Source organism: Marmota marmota, unplaced genomic scaffold (assembly GCF_001458135.2).
Source record: "Marmota marmota marmota unplaced genomic scaffold, marMar, whole genome shotgun sequence".
NCBI lineage: Eukaryota > Metazoa > Chordata > Mammalia > Rodentia > Sciuridae > Marmota > Marmota marmota.
The window spans coordinates 1873268-1890034 of NW_025999969.1; the positions used below are offsets into that span (position 1 = coordinate 1873268).

Genomic DNA, 16767 nt, shown 5'->3' on the forward strand with positions numbered 1-16767 from the left:
TCACCATCTCCTAGACATCCAAACTTCCCAATTCTGTTGGCACTCCAAGTCAGGCTTGATAGAAACCAGTCCTACAGACATTCCCCTGAAAATCTGGGAAATTGGACAACTTTCTTCTCTTTCCTTTCCCTTTAGAGGGAGAAGTCAGGGTTGGGCATTTTCTCCTAATTGCTCTAAGGTCTGCCAACTTCTATCTGTTTGTACTATAGGTTTTTAGGGGCTATATCTAAATTTAACTGCTAAGCTCTCTCCTGTTTTCAGTGGCCTCCAAGCATCCAGAGTATGCTGACTCTATCAGTGCTCCAGCTCAGGCAAGATGGAAGCCATTCCCTTGGACAATCCCTCCAAAAACTAAAACTTTGGATGCATGTTCAACTCCTTGAGTTGTGTGTTTACTTCCATTTTTAAAAAGTTAGGCTGGCTTGTGGGGAGGACCATTGCAGAAATGACTTTTCATACCTCTTTCGGTGTGGCTGCTCTTGGCTTTGAGCTTACATGGGATTCCTGTGACTTCTTTTTTTTTTTAATATTTATTTTTTAGTTGGACACAATATCTTTATTTATTTATTTTTATGTGGTGCTGAGTATCAAACCCAGGGCCTCGCAAGTGCTAAGCAAGAGCTCTACCGCTGAGCCACAACCCCAGCCCCTCTTGTGACTTCTTAACTGGGGAGTTCTTCTGCGGCTTTTTCAACCATATATTACTAAGTTGGTGTCTCTGTGGGACATGAGGTCTGGGGCTTCTTATACTACCATGGTCTTTCTTTTTGTAAGGACACCAGTCATAATGGATTAGAGCCTACTATAATTTTAACATGACTTTGTTTTAATATGCAAAGAGCCTATGTTCAAATGATGGTCCATTTACAGGTACTAGGAGTTAAGACTGCAACTTATCTTCTGAGGGGACACAACTGAACCCATAACAGTGCTCATAAAAATTTCAAGGGAAATACAGAAAATTGGGCAGAGTTACAATTACAAAACCCTATCCACTTTACCTACCATTCTCTCATATGAAGCAAACAATGTAAGGCACTAGGGGAAGGAAAGAAACTGCTTCGATCCACAGACTCCAGGCCCAGATCCGTTGCTAACACCAGGACCAGGGCACTCCTGGTAGTGGTACCCTTTGTTTCCTCCCTTCTTTGTTAATCTAACAATTCCATTTGTCTATGCTCAGCCATAGACTCATCTTTATTTATTTTTATGTCAGCCCAGGGAGGCCCTCAGACATCTGGGTTCCCTGATGTCTCAAAGAGTTCTCAATCCCCCAGATTAGAGTCTGGCTCACTAGTTTTGAACTAGAGTTTAGACTCTCTTTTCTTTTTCATTCAACCATTATGGAAGAATTTCTGTACTTTTGGTTGCAAGTAAAAGGGAGTGGGTATTGGGGTAGTCTTTCATATTTACTGAGTAACCTATTAAAAATGTCCACTTCATTGTTTTAAACGAAAAAAAATAGGGAACAGCTTAAATTTCTACCAAGAGGAGAATAAGGGAGCTTTGCTGGATTATTTATTTATTCGAATAAAATTCAATAGTGAATTAATTGTAGAGCTTCTTGTATCAAATGGGTCAATCTCAAAAACTAATGTTGAGTCAGGCCTGGTGGTGTATGCCTGTAATCTTGGCTTTTCAGGAGGCTGAGGTGGGAGGATTGCAAGCTTGAGGCTAGCTTCAGCAATTTAGCAATACCCTGTCCCCCCCAAAAAAATAAAAGTAAAAAGGGATGGAAATGTTGCTCAGTAGCAGAGAGTCCTTGGGTTCGATCCTCAGTACTGCAAATAAATCAATAAATAGACAAATAAATCATATTGAGTACAAGATGTAAAACTTATCACTCTTTTAAGAGCCTGAATGTTATTTAGAAAGGCAATGGGTAAATAACCACTACTCCTTGGTGTCACAAATAGTTTCAGGAGACTGGGGAAACCTTGGGATTTTTGAATTCCATTTTTTTCTTTTTGAATTCCATTTTTTCACATGAAGTTATTTCTCTCCTGGATACTCGGAAGATTGACAGTTGGCCATAGGCTGTAGGCCAAGGAAAAGGGCATTTACTTGTAAGCTGTCTCCTCCAGTTGAGCCACATGACCCTCCAGAACCACTGCTTCTTTTCAGTCTCCAAGATGCCAATGGAAAATGAAGGCTCAGGTCTCAGTGCTAATTTTATCTCTTTGGCTGTTTTGCTGTGAGTCTGTCTCTGCAAGTGTGTGTGTTTCAAGGGTTATTCAGAGATGCCTGAATAGAGAATGGGAATCACCCTTCTGGCTCTGTCCCTAGCAGGATTCTATAGGAGATTGTAGTGCCCCCTTCTAAGAGGTACAATAATATTAACAAAAATGTCTAATTATACCTTGATATATGAAATATATGGCCAACTGTAACTTTTTGGTACATTACAAATTAGGATGAAAATTGCTCAGTGGAGAAGTGGATTTATACGATACAGACATTTCCTACTTTGTGCTACCCTGGGAAGGGCATAAAATACAATCCAGGTGCTCTTAAACAAATTAACAACACTTACCAAGTCATTACATATGGAATATCAATTGAGGAAGTACCCTGTATTGAAATCAAAATCATCTTGATGCAAGGAAATTACAGCATTATATGCAAATAATCAGTGTGAGATGGTATTTTGGACAGTAAGAAAATAGATAATAAAGTTCTCCAAGGAAAACTGACCATTGTCAAAGTAGTATGATTATTAGAAGGCCTATCCCTTGTTTATAGCCAGTGAGAAAAATCAAATATTAAATGAATATAAAACTTTAATAAGACATATGGATATGCTTTCTGAATTTCATATTAAAAAATAATAAAGACATTGACTATTAGAAAAATATTGAGTAATCACAAGTTTCAAATGCACCTTTTATATTTTCATGAAAATATAATGTAAGCTGTCTCCTCCAATTGAGCCACATGACCCTCCAGAACCACTGCTTCTTTTCAGTGATGAATATTAAATTCAGAATAACTATTAAATTAATAGGGGAATGTGAAATTGGAAAGGTGTAGAACATGTTCAAAAAGTTTATACTTCAAATATTTTTGAAATATCTGTTACAATCATGAAAAACAGGAAGTAGTATTGGGAAAAGGGTGAATTATTATAATTACTTGTGGACTAAAATTGGAAGTTTCTTTGGATGATGAGGCAGCTTAGATTGGCTGCTTTCTTTACTGGTCCCTCATAGCCTGTTGATTCTAAGGAGGAAGGACCTTACTGAGTTTATTAATCACTAGAGCACAGGAAATTCTGCTATGACAATGTTCCTGTTTTGGATATGGGTTCCTAGGTTAGGGCAGTAGGATATGCTTCCAAGAAACAATGTTTCCCAGAAGTGTGGAGTGTAGGAGTTCCTAAGAATTCAAGACACTGTGGTGGACCTATTCCAGTTCTCCCCTCCTCACCATCTGATATATCACTATTACTGTGTTACCCACTTGGTATCATAATCATTAGATTTTTGCTTATCTTACTAGACTACTAATTTTTCACATTCATTCTCTGGCATATGGGAAGTGCTTAATAAAGGTATTTGTGAAATGACTTCAAGCAAGTTCCCCCTTCTAAGAGATACAATAATATTAACAAAAATATCTAACTATACCTTGATATATGAAATATATGGCCAACTGTAACTTCTTGGTACATTACAAATTAGGAAAATGGTTCTCAAACTTTAGTGTGTGTCAGAATCACCCTGGAGAAGAAAGCACAGCCTGTGTGCATGCAAGTTTTAATGAACCATATTCCTGGGTCCTGCCCTAGAATGTCTGATTCATTGGGTTTAGTTAGGGGCCTGAGAACTTTCTAACAAGTTCCCTAGTGATGTTGGTGCTGGCTGGTCATAGATCATAGTTGAGAATCACTAGATTAGGAATATCCTGTAGAAAATATGGAAATATATAATGAAAATAATAAAATCACATATAGCTTTCTTCCTTTGGGAAGGCCTCCTAAAGAAATTTTAGGAAGGAAGGAAGGAGGGGAGGGAAAAGAAATCCCCAAATCAAATTATTTAATCTTGACACAAATGCTTTTAATGCAAATGCAATATTAATTATCTTTGCTTCCAGGTCCTGATCTATAAAATGAGGACAATAGAGTGTATCTTCAAACTGGAGAGTTTTCATAGGGTTTTATGAGAATTGAGTGTTCAGAACAGTGTTTAGCTTACTATATTGCTATTATTACATATTTGGCTAAGATATTTCAAAAATATTTAAAGAAAAGAGAGAGATCTGAACAGAAGACATCAATTTGGGAGTCATTAGGATCTAGGAGGTAAATAAGAGAAAGTTCTCAACAGAAGGAACTGAGTGTATTTTTCCTTACTTGAGAAAATGCAATTGGGTTTTAGAAGTCAAAATGCTTCTTGATTTTGCATTTGAGAGTTTACTCTTTAATAAAGCCACATAAAAATCTTTGTATTGAAAATAACTTTTTGTTGGGATTTTTTTTGTTATAAATATATTTGGCTATATTTGAGCCAAAATATATTTATAACCAAAAGAAAAGGTGTTCTTGAAATTCCACCCCTTTCTCTTTCAGATGCCAACATTTTTATTAATACCCTTTGAGACATCTATAGAGTGAATAGCTTTTATAAAAAGTGAGTAGAATAAACAAACTCAAACTCATTTTCTTTTATTTTTTATTTTATTGTATTTTAATTTTTTATTCTAATTTGTTATGTGACAGCAGAATGCATTACAATTCATATTACACATATAGAGCACAGTTTTTCATATCTCTGGTTGTATACAAAGTATATTCACACCATTCGTGCCTTCATACATGCGCTTAGTCGTTTTCTTTTATACTCTCACTCAACAACAATCAACCCAGAAGACTTTTGTGAACAAATGTATGGTTTCCCCCACACACCAAAGCAATCAATGCTCCAGCAGATACTAGGCTGGATATCCTTCACTTCAATTCAGTTCTGACTGTACCTGGAGATAGCAGGGATTGTTCCCCAACTTCAGATGCCAATTGCAAGCCCAAGCTGTTTTACCTGTGTTTCTGACTGGCTGTAAGTCAGGGTTCCTACAACTCCCTCTTCAGGGTGCTAGAATGGCTCACAGAACTCAGAGTTACAATTACTTTGGTGTTTATTGGTTTATTATAAAGAATATCACAAAGAATACAGCTAAAGAGATGCATAGGGCATGGTGCATAGGAAGGGGCTTCATGTTCTTACTGGGGTATCATACTCAGGAAACCTCCATGTGTTCACTTATTGAGGAAACTCTGAAAACTGCCTCCTTTGGGGTTTTATGGAGACTTTATCATGTGGGCATGGCTGATTACATCACTGGCCTATTTATCCTTCTGCTCTTCCCTCCCTGAAAGTTGCCTTTCTACTGACAAGCTCTGTTATCTCCTGAAGCTCCCTAAGAGCTGCCAGCCATAGGTCAGCTCATTAGCATACAAAGAGATACTTAGTAGAGGTTAAGCATTAATTATAGTGGAGTGTAGGAGTTCCTAAGAATACTTAGTAGAGGTTAGGAGTTAATTAACCTCTTTATGTTAAGTATTTTATTAATATTTCCAAAAATCAGTTTTTTCTTTTTGCTAATTACATTGGAATAGGAAGGTAGAAATGGAAGAAGTTCTTGAAGTTCTTGCAAGAAAGCAATATTTTTTCACCCTTGCTGCTCCTAATTATTACATTTTTAGTCCAGCTTTATTTGAAAAATCAGGATTGCAGTTATATATGGAATTAGTATCCATTCACTGCTTTTTCCTAAATCTCAGCTTGGGCAAGGAAGGACAATGACCAGGCCTTTAATTTAGTTCTGTAATTACTGTGATGTCATGCTTGTCAAAGAAGAAAATTACAACAATTTAAAGATCTTAATTGGCTTTATTTTCTATTCTAGAATTTGGTGACACTTCATCCTATAAAATAGAATAGATGTTCTGATGAGCTGAGCAGAAGAGGTTAGTTTTATAGACAGGCTTGAAGAAAGCAAAACTAAGAAACAAAAGTAAAATAATCATTTCAAAGTTACTTTCTTCGTAGGGTGGAACAGAGTAAAAGAATAAATGATTGATTAACATCAGGTTACTTCAGGTTACTTTCTTTTTCTTTTTTTTTTTTTTTTGGGGGGGTGGGGGTAAGGATTATTGTGGAGGAAACTTCATTATCCTGCCAATTGAAACTGGTCTGTTAGGGAGATTTGGCTGTTATCTTTTTAATCCTGATTTCGCAGAAACTCAGAGGAACATTTTAGTGGAACTATAGTCTAGGTGACTCTATTCTGATTTTTAGCCTGATCTGTTAGGGCCTCATACAAGAATTTAACCCAAATAGGGGCCTTGTGTAATTTTTATTTATCATCTAAGAGTTTAATTTTTTTTCCTCCAAAACCCTGTATTCTTAAGAAGATTCCAGCCACTGTTACAAAGTAGACATTGAGATATTCTAGGAAAAAATACTTTTAAAACAGCATTTTCTGATACAAACTTTCTCTGATACTCTACTCCTTTCTCTACTCAGTGTACTCTCCACCTCAACTTCTCAAACACTAAAATAGTCTGTAGAAACTCCAGTTGTGAAATGTTACATTCTTTTTCTGTTCTGAAAGCACCTTTTGAGAGTAGGATAAATAGACAGGGCTACAATTCCTGGGCAACACTTGCTTTGCTTTCACCTGAAAATGAGGGAGAAAAGTGCCACCAGTGAAACCAGAGTTGTGGCTAAATGGGGTAAATGTTCTGTTTCTACTCTAAATTGTTCACACTGTTACTTATGACTCTTTATTGATTTTCAGTGGTACAGGGTTGGCTTCATAAACTAGCTTATACTGGAAAGGACAGGTTTCTCATGAGCCCTTTCACCGGCAATATGAAATAATATCTCTGTGTGAAAATAGATATTTTTAGAAATTCTGAAATAAAGCAAAAAACAATAAAGGCTTTCTAATATTTAGATTTGGGGCAGTTACATTAAGTTAACAGGAATCAAATATCAATTTAGATTCTCACCTGAGCATGCTATATTCATTGTTTGAAAGAATTGAAAATGAGCCTGCCTTTGATGGCTTGAAGCTCTATGAAGGGTGAATTTCTTGAATTTGGTAAATATATAAAGTCTTTCTGTGTACAGTTAACCCTATAAATATATAATGTCACATTTATTTTAAATCATCTTAAATGTCCTAAGAGTTAAAATATAAAGCCTTTCATTTGTGTAAAGTTTATTGATTCACCTGCCATCTAATATCCAAGTTCCAAGGTGCAAGAGACAGATACCACTTGGCATGCCATTCTCATGTATCATGTGAAAGTAGTTTCTATTTGAAAGTTCCAAATAGATACTCCAGAGCTGACAGGGGAATTCCAGCAAGGTCATTCAACCATTAAAACTTTAAAGGAAAAAAAAAACACACACACACACACTAACAAAGGGAAAAAATTGCCTTCGTGTAAACATTAACCCATCTGTTTTTAAGTAACTCTTAATTTTATTTGTTTTAATACTAAAGGAAAAGCTCACACTGGATTTATTTTATATTTCAAATAAAAAATAATAATAATTAACTCTGGAGTCTGAAGCAGGAGGATTGTGAGTTCAAAGCCAGCCTTAGAGACGGCGAGGCACTAAGTAACTCAGTGAGACCCTGTTTCTAAATAAAATACAAAATAGGGCTGAAGATGTGGCTCAGTGGCTGAGTGCCCTGAGTTCAATTCCTGTTACTGCCCCCCGAAAAAAAGTAATATATTTAATTAATTTGGAAATTATACCTTTGTGGTTTATTGTATCTTTTTGGATTGGCAAAATATCCAGTGCTTAGAAAAATGGCTTCCTCATGGGAAGATTAGATGAAGTCTAGATAGGGCAAAGGGGAGTGAGGGGAAGTGAGGGGGCAAAGGGTATAAAAAAGATGGTGGAATGAGATGGACATCATTACCCTACGTACACGTATGAAGACACGAATGGTGTGAATATACTTTGTATGCAACCAGAGATATGAAAAAATATGCTCTGTATGTGTAATATAAATTATAATACATTCTGCTGTCATATATAACAAATTAGAATAAAAAAAGAAAAATGGTTTCCTACTGTCTACCCTATAAAATACAGGACAGAGTACAGGCAGGAATTCTTAAAACATTTTCAGTGTTTTCCTTGGTAGATATATACCCAGTTCTTGCTCTTGAAGCTTTATAAACCTGCCCTTAAATGACATTAACAAACAGATAGACATTTGACTAAGGAAACATTGTTGAATATACATGATGAATTAAAGTATTGTCATTCTGTCAATGTCTTTTGTGTGGTCTAAATACACAATGAAATGTTAACTGTTTAGAAAAATAGCAAGAACAGTTACTCTATTGCTAGGCTGGCAGTTTATTCAGTCCTGAATATTTAAATCCATATTTCATTTAATGTTAAAATTTACGCATATGGTGCCTCATAAAATGACAGAATATTGGATTTAGTTTTAAGTATAGTTATTTCGGGAGCTTTCATATTGTTGGAAATGTATAAGAAGGACTTTGTGAAAGGTTCTGGATAATGTGTTTTTGTTTTGTTTTGTGTCTCTTGTATTGCAGAGACCTTGTTCTGCCTTAGAGATGGTGGATTCATTCACTATCTACCTTTAGACAAAGTAAAGCTGTTTAAAAAGATGTTTAATAGGGACTAGAGGTGTAGCTCAGTGCTAGTGATCCCCAGCACCCCCTCACACCATGATATTTATTGAAATATTTATGGAATAACTACATAAACATGTGTATATCTACAGCCCAGTTTAAGAAAGCAATATGACCGTTCCTGCTAATATCTCCTATGTACTCCTCTCTGGTCTCCTGCAGAGGTAACCAAAGTTCTGAATTTTGTAATAATAATTAGTAATTTTTTTCTTAGTGGTTTTATCACATATATATTTATCCCTGACCTATGTATTACTTAGTTTTTATGTGTTTGGGGACTTTATAAAATGAAATAATATTTTGTCTTTTTTTAAATTGCTCAACATTTTAGCCTTAGATTTATCCATGTCAATGTATTTAACTACTGCTTGTTAGTTTTCACTGGTGTGTAGTATTGCATTGTATGAACATTCCAGAATTTTTTAGCAGATGAATTGACTGACGGACTTTCAGGATGTTCCTGGTTTTATTTATTACAAACGTTGCTCCTATATACACATGTATTTTTGTATATGTGTTTGCCATACATATGCAAGGACTTATCTATCAATGTTTCTTAATGTTTTCCATATCATAATACACATAGAAAATGATAGATAATATTTATACAACACACTGGATTAAAGAAAGAAGCTGTATAACTGACATGGGAGCTTTTGCGTGACTGGAGGGCTGAGTTCCATATCTGGGCTTGTTCATTACATACTAGGTAAGGCACCTCAGCACACTGGATGGGAAGCTTTGCTAGAATGTGTGCCTGGAAGTTGAATTGCTGGTTGTTGGTGCATGTTTCCTTTACCCTTCTATGTAATACAAATATATAGTGATATTAGTAAACCAAATATGTAAACCAAATATATATGTAAACCAAATATATAGTGATATTAGATATCACTATATATAGTGATATTAGTTATTCTGTTTAACTGACAATCTAGAGTGCTTTTATCAATGCATATTCTCTGAATTTTTACTTAAAATAAGAGAATCATTGAAAATTTTACCAATCTCAGGAGTATGAATGTCAAGTTGGAAAAGAAAATTATTTATTATTCCCTAGGATATCAGTTCAGACTTGCTTTCTCCAAACATGATAATGTCAGAATTTCTCACATATGTGACAACAGTAGGCAGCAGGAGATGTCAAGAAGTGACAACATGTCCCCATAGTAATTAATTGTGAAAGCCACAGCCTGGGCTAAATGAATTACTTATGAGAGCTGCAATTCAGTCTTCCAGGTTTGGTATTGCATTAGCTTTTTGTTTCTTAGCGTCAAGAGGTAATTTCACGTAATACATAGAAGATGGAGTAATGAAAGCTATTTGCTATGTAAGTAACTTTTAGTTTAGAAATCCAAACATTTAGAAAAGAAGCTAGTTTATTTTGATCCTTCTTAAAATTGTTTTTCTTTTAAAGAGTAAATGTTTCTAATTATCAGAATTATATTAAGGTAATGAATAACTATATTGATTTCTCTATTCAGATGACATCAAATTAAGCAATTAATTTTAGGAAAAAAACCCCTCTAACCTGGCATCATTTTTTTCATGAAATTTTCAATGCACTTTTATATATTATTTCTACTGTTACTGATTTAATGGATTTCTTACAGAAAGGATTTAAAAGTAATCATTACTTGCTTGAGAGGCTGTTTAAAATGAGATGGAAAATATCAGAGCAAAGTTTTCAAGCTCATTCTTATGAAAATCTAATGCCAAACTATTTTAATTTACTTGGCAGAAAATTATAGATGAAAACTACATTTCCATTTTACTGGCATACTATGCACTATACATGTTTTCACATTTTTAATATAAATTAGAATTTGAAACATAGTCACCACTTTATTTTATTGATACTTATAGTATGTGACAGTATATGTATATGCATATGTATTTGTATATATACATGTGCACACAGATATGTACATATCATAATACATATTTACATTGGTTGAGACTCAGTATAAATTTATCATTATCATATAGTCTTGATTAAGCCTCTTGATATAGTCAACACTGACATTCCTCTATGGTTATATTAGTTGGGCTCATTAACAAATAGTGGACTTTTCTTCATTTTTCTCCTTTGAATGTGAAATATTTATTGTAATTTTCATTGTGAGGCCACAATTCACAAAGTTATTTTTTTAAACTACAGATATCCTGAGTTTTAGTAACAAACATACATTTCAACATAACTGGTCATTATATGAGTGCTTCTCAAGATTGTATTCAGGTACCTCCTTATAAAGTGGAAAGTGAATTTGTAGCCCTAGAAATAGGAAAGTGACATCATATGAAGACATTCTACAATTGAATCTTGGGATCTGTCTTTAAAGCTCATGTGAATTCTGTATCTTTCTCTGTTTCACTGTATTTTCTTCCAAATAAAGCTGATACTACATAAAGATCTATCTGTTGCTTCAGCTGTTTGAGAAGCATGATTGTAAATGGAATCCCAAAAACCTTTAACTCAGAAGTACTATCTTGTGTGAAAATTTTGACTTATGTTATCCAATTCCATTTAGTCTTTTTTTTTTTTTTATTTTGATGGATGCAGTAGCTTTATTTTATTCATTTATTTTATGTGGTGCTGAGGTTTGAACCCAGGGCCTCACACGTGGTAGGCAAGTACTGTACCACTGAGTCACAATCCTAGCCCCTCCATTTAGTCTTTAGTGGAAAAGAAAGAGGCCTCTTGAGTGATGTTCTTTACCATATTTTTTATTTCTTTATTCCATTTTATACCTATACTATAATTTATCAGTTTCTTCCTGATTGATATCTTTTCCTTTGGCAACAATGTGGCAGTGAATATCCATGTGTATATGTATACATTTTATATGTGCAAATATGTTTTTAGTTATTGCTGCATGAAAAAGCATATATATTAATAATTTGCCCATTTACTCTTGAAGGTTTATCAATTTATCCTCTGTTATTTCCCCATAATCTCACCAACATTATGTTTTATGAAACTTTGAACTTTGCCAATTTAATGTTAAAATATAGGTTTAATGATGTCACTCTACTTTTAATTTCCATTTCTCCCATACTGAGTAATATGGAGTATATTTATATGTTTAGGCAACATTCAGATTTCTTCTGTCACCTATAGATGATTGAACCAAGATTTGCAGTCAGGAAACTTGTATGTGTTGGATCCCAACACAGGAAAGAAAAAAAGGAGGAATGAGTCAGGTCCCTGACTTGATGTAGATCATGTGACAAAGACCCAAGAGTCTGCTAAGTTAAGAGTATAATACATTAAGCCCGGCATGATGGTACATGCTATAATCCCAGTTACTGAGAAGGCTGAGGCAGGAGGATCACAAATTCAAGTCCAGCCTTGGCACTTTAGCAAGACCTTGTCTCAAAATAAAAATTAAAAAGGGGTGGGGGTGGAGCTCAATGGTAGGGCACCCCGGATTCAAGCCCCAGTACTGTAAACAAAATAAAACAAAAAGTATAATGCATTAAAAATCTAAAACAATAAACTTACAGCATCCAGATTAAGGAACTTGATAGTTCACATTTTTTTCTTCATCATAATTTATTTGGAGTATTCTACTCAGTATTATATTTTAAAATTGCATTTTAAATAATGTGGTTATTTTTCTATTGCTGCTATAGTATTATTATAGACCTTGTGTCTTAAAAGTATACAAGTTTATTATCTTTCAGTTCTGTAGGACAGAAATCCAACATGGGTCTCACTGGGTTGAAATCAAAGTCTTATCAGGCTGTGTTCCTTTCTGGAGGTTCTAGAGGAAAATCTGTTTCCTTGCCTTTTTAGCTTTCAGAGGTCACCTGTATTCCTCAGATTGTGGTTCTCCTCCTCCATCTTCAAAGCCAGCAAGAGGAAGAGCTAGTGAATCCTTTACCTCCCTGACCACAGCTGGAAAGGATTTACTGCCTTTACAGGATTCATGTGATTAGGTTATACCCATCTGGATAATTGCCCCCTCTCAAAGTTCTTAACCTTAACCACATCTACAAAGTCCCTTTTGCTATGTAACATAGTGTATTCATAGACTCCAATGATTAGAACATGGACATCTTTGCAGGAAAGTCATGGCAGAGGATCACCAGGATACTGAAGGAGTCCAATTGTATACAGAGTATTAGACTAAAAATTGAAGATGATCCCAGAATGTATTGCCTGTGAGAGAATAAGAATGTTTATAAAGTGATTAGTGCAGTGAGTACATTATGAATTGTTCCTACTTCAAAGGGTAATGGTACAAATTACAGACACATAGTAGCTCAGAAGAGAAAAACGCTTAGAGAAGTGAAAGGGGATGAAGCAGCATGACATTTTTATCTTGCAAAGAACAGAATTTGGGATCCAAGTTTCTCACTTTACATTAGATCAGCAGGTGGTTTGAATGTCAGAAAGTGCTTAACTTTGCCAAGAATTTTGCATTGTTTCTCTCACTAGCAAAAGAATTGGAGAATGGAGATGGAGGAGGGAAATGGAATACAAGCAATTTTCTGGCCTCTTTTTGTCAGACTGCACAATATATAGAGCCTGAGGAAGAAGAGGGAGACCTTTTTTAAAAGGAAGACAGCAAAGTAACTATAGCTTACAAGACCATCCTTTCTTTCTTTCTTGTTTTTTGTTTTTTTTTTAAAGCCCCAGGAACATATGGAAAAGAAATCCACTCTGAAAGCAAAGCTCAGTCATCAGAAATGATATGATTTTTCAGGCTTTCCCTGTAATCTTCCTTAAGTTTGTCTCTTTAAACACATTTAACTTGACCTTTGAGAAGTTGCTGATAAGCAGTTATGGAGCAGGAGTTGACTTAACAAACCCTCCCACCTTGCTTGTTGGGTGGTAGCTTCCAAGGCCACTGTCAATGCGTATCAGTGTGAACCTGATCCAGAAACTGCCAGGAAGAGGACAAAGTTTAGTCCGTGAGGAAATAGTTGGCTGCTGGTTATTTCATGCTGTTTGTCCAGACTTCAGCTTGGTGTAAGTAGTTTTTAAAATTTATTATAACATTATCATATAAAAAGGATTGTAAGAATAATTTCTGTGAGAGTAAATCAAGTTCCTGCTTGGCTCTTAATCTTGTGTACTAGACCTGCTGAAAGTTTCAGCATTGCACAAGTAGTTGTATTTTTAAAATGAAAAGGAAAGCTGTGGAGTGTTTCAGCAAGTGTTCTGCTAAGGCAGGTCCTGCTAGCAGAAAATGATTTTTAATGTCTTGTCTTATGTTGAGTGAAGGTATTTACAGTTAGAAAATAGAAAGGAGTGAATATATGTCTGTTGTCCAGAGATTGATTTCTTTGTAAATGCTATTTGGCTTTCTCTCCACATCCCTTCCAGTTGCTTTTCCTTTAGGTTCATGCTATGAATTCGTGTTAGCAAATGTTACTCAGGGGTAATTAAACTGGAGGGTTTATGATCAAAGAAAGTAAATGAATGAGAACAAAGTAGAACTAAAAATGTTGTGACAAAACGTTAGGATCCTAGATTTCAGAGCAGCAGAATGTATTTTCAAAGAGAAGAACTTTGTGAAATGGATGGAAGTGGGAACAGCCTGAGAAATTTCATGCAACTTTGGAGAAAACAGTTTTGTTTTGTTTTTTTTTTTTGGTAAGATTTTGACATTTGTATTGATTTCCCAGATGAAATTCCCAGTACTTTAGTATGTAAAATAAGTTTCATGTGATAGTAGAGTTTCTGCATTTTAGCTGTTCTCATTCTAATTTGCGATTAGGAGTCCAGGAACTGCACATTGTTTCACAAACATATTGACTTTATTGAGTGCAAATATGAGAATGTTAAGGTCGTATTTGGTGCTGCAAAGATTGATGTTTTGTTTCCCTCTTACCATAATATATTTAAAAGAAAAAAAAACTCCTGGTGCATGACAAATGACTTTGGATATGGAAATAAAGTTTGATGTAGTTAATATATAAAAGTTGTAAAAACTGGCTGTTAGCCAGTAACCTTTCAAATCAGTGGGAGAGTCCTAAGGAGAGAAACTGTTTATGTAGAAGTTCACTGAATTTCCCCTTTCCTCTAATGTCATTTCAGATCTTAGGGACATGGAGTCTATTTCTCTAACCTGTTTATCATTCCTGATGTATCATGTGGGTATAGAGACCATAGTATTGGGCTTCAGGAAGCCCAGGACACACTGTTCTAAGCAGGTTCTAGATCTGTATTGTAAATGAAAACCTTTGCACACTGTTTAGGTTGCCAAATCTCACATCTGGGTGATTCTAGGTTCCTGGGCTGATTAACTTCACCAAGTCAATAACCTCTTCTGGGCCTGGTTACTTATTTAGTTGTTGGTTCATGAGGCAAGAATAGGGAGTGGGTAAAGGTGTCTTGGGAAAAGATGCATGAGCCACTTTTACCAAGGAAGCAGCTTTTTCCTGACTAGGTTTGAAATATTTTAGTTATTTACCTGGAAGACATAGGTATATATTGGCTGAGTCTTAACCATGCCCCTTTGGGAATTTTTTTAAGCTTCCAATGGCTGCCAAGCCATTGCTCATGCCCTACAAAGCCTATGAAAACGGGCTTCTGAGCATCTGTTTTACATCATTGTCTACCATTGTTTTCTTTACTCGGTTTGTTGTTTCTTGAACACATCTTGCCTTAGGACTTTTACTGTCTAGAAAGCTTTCCCCCCTCAAGCCACCCCATTGTTTCAGATATTCAGATATCTATTCACATACTTCCTCCTCAGGGAAGCCCTCCCAGACTACCCTAGACAAAATAGCACCACTATTCCTCTTCTACCACATCACTCCTTTTTCCTTTTTTTTTAAAATAGCTACTGGGCATTATTTAATTTATCTTATAAATATTATAAAGTGTTTGGGTATATAATATATATTTATATATATGTATCATTTATTTATATAAATGTGTGCATATATACATATATTTTGGGGGTCTTTCCTTCTAAAATATAAGTTCCAAAAGGGCAAGAACTTTGTCTTATTCAGTGCTATATTACCAGTGCCTAGAATAGTGTCTAGTTAATATATAGTAAGCACTTGGTAAATAGTTGTGTGAATAGATTAGTGTCAATTGTTGTAATTAAAATATATTTCTAAGTATAGGAATTTTTTAATAAATTATATAGTCCTGTGGTTCCAAGACTAAAACATAGGTATACACTTAAAAATCTTCCTACCCCAGCCAGTCTCCTGTGCATTTAATTTCCATTCAGGGCCCCTAAACCATGCTATTATTTTTCCATGTATCCTTATAAAACTTCTTAACATATATGCAAGAATTTATAAAAGTATAAATAGATTCTTAACCCCCCTTTTTTACACATTATATTTTACATACTGTTCCAAATTTTTTCACTTGTAACATATGTTGACTATCTTCCCCTATCAGTACATAGTGTGCGTCCTCATTTTTAAGTAGCTAAATATATTCCACTGTAAGGATACACCATAATTTATATACCCCGTCACATAGCAGTGGGCATTTGGTATTTACAGTGTCTTCCTATTATAAATAATGCTGAAGTTCATAGCCTTGTGTATATATCATTTCACACATGTGTACAGTGTATCTTTATGATTGAATTCCCCATGTAGAATTGCTGGATCAAACAGGATCAAAGATATTGCCTAATTGCTTTCCATAGAGATTGTACCAATTTGTACTTTCCTAGTAACATATAAGGGCACTGTTTCCCATATTTTGACCAATTGAGAGTGTTATCAGACTTGGAGTTTTGTCAATCTGATAGGTTAAAAACAGTTTCAGCATAGCTCTTGGTTTTTTAGAATTTATAATGAAATTTGTGTTAAAGTTTTAAAAAGTTATTTTTAATTAAGATTTGAAAACATGAAATTCACCATCTAAAACCATTTTTTAAAATATTTGTTTTTTAGCTGTATTTGGACACAATACCTTTATTTTATTTATTTATATGTGGTGCTGAGGATCGAACCCAAGGCCTCGTACATGCTAGGGAGCGCTTTACCGCTAAGCCACAACCCTAAGCCCCGAAAACCATTTTGTAAGTGTACAGTTCAGTAGTGTTAAGTGGATTCACACTGTTGTGCAATAGAACTCCAGAACTTTTCCA

General features: G+C 35.0%; 1 protein-coding gene across 6 annotated transcripts in view; it reads left to right on the top strand.

The window, feature by feature from the left end:
• Positions 1 to 16767, top strand: part of Map3k13 (mitogen-activated protein kinase kinase kinase 13) — a 172148-nt gene that overhangs the window by 20982 nt on the left and 134399 nt on the right. Inside the window, exon 1 of one of the 6 annotated variants that reach the window (XM_015499952.2) lies at positions 12931 to 13667. The exons of the other annotated variants lie outside the window; for them this stretch is intronic. The gene's annotated coding sequence lies outside the window, so the exon portion shown is untranslated. Of the gene's footprint in view, positions 1 to 12930; positions 13668 to 16767 lie in introns of those variants that run through there. 6 annotated transcript variants of the gene reach the window in all.